Below are 3,093 nucleotides of genomic sequence, written 5' to 3'. Positions count from 1 at the left end.
AGTGTACTCCATCCATATGCATCATTCACTTTCTCATGATCTCTTTATCCCATGGTGAAATAATCATTGAAATATCAGGCTTTTAAAAATCTTCTTTTCAATTGGTCTATTTATTTTTAAGTCTTACTCCTTGGAAGCTAGGAACTATTTCTTATTATCTCACTGATTCATCTAAATTAATGAGATAAAGTTTAGAGATCTGCAGTCAGTAATGACTTCAGCTTTTTTATCCCAGTGCTGGCAATATATAAACACATGCAGTGTTCACATTTCTTCACCTCCTATGGCATGATCATTGCCAAGAGTACTTTAATAAACCTCTTTAACTTTAAAACATTATGGGAGATTTTGGTGTGATAAGGCAGGAATGCATAAAAATCAGCAGTCATTTTAAACTATTTACCATAATCTGGAGAAAACCTTGAAGACATCTTTTTTTTTTTTGCGGGGCGCAGCGCGAATGCTGTCCCCCACTACCACAAATTATGCAGTCGAGTTTCCTATATTTGGGGAAATCGTAGGGTCAGCACATCCGGAGTGCAATGGATAAGCCTCCCCCTGGGAAAACCACCTTTGTGATCATGGTATCTCCCCTGCCAGGTAAGCATGAGGACATCTTTTTTTAAGTTTTGAAGGGACACACTTGGTTTACTGCCAGTATTGGGTGTATATTACCAACACACATATGTAATGCATTAAAGTCATACCTTTTTGTATGTTTCTGGTAATATTATTATTGACTCATTTCTGAGACTAGGGTATTTAACAAGAGCCATGGATAATTAATAAATAACTCAGCGATATTTCGGTTACCAACAGAAACCTTCATTTCCTGTGTTCATCTATCATTTTTTCTTTTGGGAGATATCATTTAATTGGATCAGTTTTTCATGAGCCAATATGGAGTGCCGTTATGGAGAAAAATTTCATTCAAGCCACCTTAGAGATTATTAACATTTATAGTTTATACAGGTCTTTTGTTGCCCACCCCCTTCTTCGGGGCATCATTCTTCCCTTCTTCCATAGTAACACAATTCCAGGTACTTGGTTTGGTTATTATGAACCTTGTCACCCCAATATCAGAAGTGGTCATGTGATCCAAGCCTGGCCAATATCCCTGGCTTTTGATTAGATGAGACATAAGCATGTGACCTTGTCCTAGAAGTTAGAATCTTTGACAGGGATTTTACTATTAGAAAGCCACGGTCTTTTGCCTTTGAATTCCAGGGTCTTTATTAATTAGCTTGTTTACTAAACAAATATTGAGTATCTCCACATGCCAGGTTCTGGTCTGGCCTATTGAAATAAATCAGTGAAATTAAACAGGACAAATATCATGCCTTATGAAGTTTACATTCTAACTGAGGAGGGAGATGGAGAATATGCAACAAATAAAATGTATTTGTAACACTTAGTGTGTTGTAAAGGAATATGAGCCATAGGAAAAAAGTGAAAAATAGAGCAAGGTAAGTGGGATTGGGGGTGCTGGGGCTGATGGGATGCAATATTTAAGTAGAGTGGTCAGGATAGCTCTTATTAAGAAAATGACATTTTCACAATGACTTGAAAGAGGTGAAGGAGTTAGTTATGCAAAAATCTGGGTGTAAATTGTTATAGCTACGACACTGAATGATATTATCAAAGGGAGAGGAAAGATCAAAGAACAGAATACGGTGATAAGTTTGTACGATGACAGATGATTGCTAGACATAATAAGGTGATCACATTGTGAGATTCACAATTTTAAGTCACTCTATTGTACACCTGAAACTAATAGAATATTGTACACCAACTATACTTTTCAAAAACAGAACAGAACCATTGATTCTTCAATAATCAGAGGTTGAAGAGACAAGAGCTACTACTGATGTAGGAAGCAAACCAAGGAAGTGTTGTGTCTTGAAGGAATGCATGATCAACTCCGAGCCATCATGGTGTTGGGTGAACAGAGCTTATATGATATAAAACCAAATGATACAGAGAAATTGTGTTGAATCAAATTTCCTTTCTGCTCTGATCCCCTTTAAATCACTTTTGCCTAGGACAATAGACTTGGATTCACTCAACATGTATATGAAAAGAATCATAGTAACTTAAACAGAGGAGTTTCATTTTGAAGTTTTTCCTAAAAATAGAGCTGTGTAATTGGCAAATATTTCATTTGCCTTCTACATTAAAGACCTTAGTTGCTAGACTCAGTATCTTTCTTTCTATCTCTACACTTCCAAGGAATAATCAATTTTTTACAATATAGCTAGCTTATCTTCAACCAAAAATACATCTATTACATTCCCAACTGAGTAGCAACCAAAACTATGACTTATTTCTGGAACCAAATGTGAGATCTCACAATCATTTTTGAAGCTGATTTCTAGTATCACAATGTACTCTCTCTAGTGACATTTATATACTTTCTAAGTTTTTAGATAATACTTGATGTATATAACTTACCACAAAGCCATTTTTAGTATTGGACCTTTGTTCTCTTTCCTTTGCCTTTAGCTATTTCCTCAGTTGACCTTGGCTCCATACCTCATGGAATAACATGGACTATAATTTCTAAGAGTTCTAGAGATATCACATTTTCTCAATGACATTCATTAGGAAATAAAAAGAAGTAACCCAAAAGTTCCCTAGTTCATCTACAATTTTTCCAAGCTCCATTTTGGTTTAGCAGACTTATTGCCCCCCACCAATACAGTGACAATGCTTTTTACTAACTATTCCCATGACAACATAAGATGGGCTTAGTATAATTGTACATCAGTTAAAATAGCAATCTTTTAAAACTCTTGCGTGCTATCTATGACTGTGCTTTAATGTATATTCCTGGTGGATCCAAAAATAAAGAAAAAGCAGCAGCAACCACCGCGGCTTACACCACGTAAGTGCTCTTGTCTCCTAGACACAGTATCCTTAAATCAAAGGCTACTTCAACTCTTCTACCTCCTGTCAATACTCTGACAACTGGCGCAACTCATCCTGGGTGCATTTCTACTCCTGAGTATGGCTTTGCATAGTGATGCTAAGGTCAGTGACAAACCCCAACTCTAGTTCCTGGATATATCGCATAATTGGAAAGATCATCCTAAC

The 3,093-nt window shown here is 36.3% G+C and overlaps 1 non-coding gene across 1 annotated transcript; it reads right to left on the bottom strand.

The window, feature by feature from the left end:
• Nucleotides 1–445: 445 nt before the first annotated feature.
• Nucleotides 446–608, bottom strand: LOC117020923 (U1 spliceosomal RNA). The gene has a single exon (XR_004422757.1). It is a non-coding gene; the product is annotated as a U1 spliceosomal RNA (small nuclear RNA).
• Nucleotides 609–3,093: the final 2,485 nt, after the last annotated feature.

The sequence above is a fragment of the Rhinolophus ferrumequinum genome, chromosome 3 (assembly GCF_004115265.2).
Source record: "Rhinolophus ferrumequinum isolate MPI-CBG mRhiFer1 chromosome 3, mRhiFer1_v1.p, whole genome shotgun sequence".
NCBI classification, from domain to species: Eukaryota; Metazoa; Chordata; class Mammalia; order Chiroptera; family Rhinolophidae; genus Rhinolophus; species Rhinolophus ferrumequinum.
The sequence above is the reverse complement of the archived record's forward strand: the minus strand, read 5'-3'. Positions and strand labels throughout refer to the sequence as shown.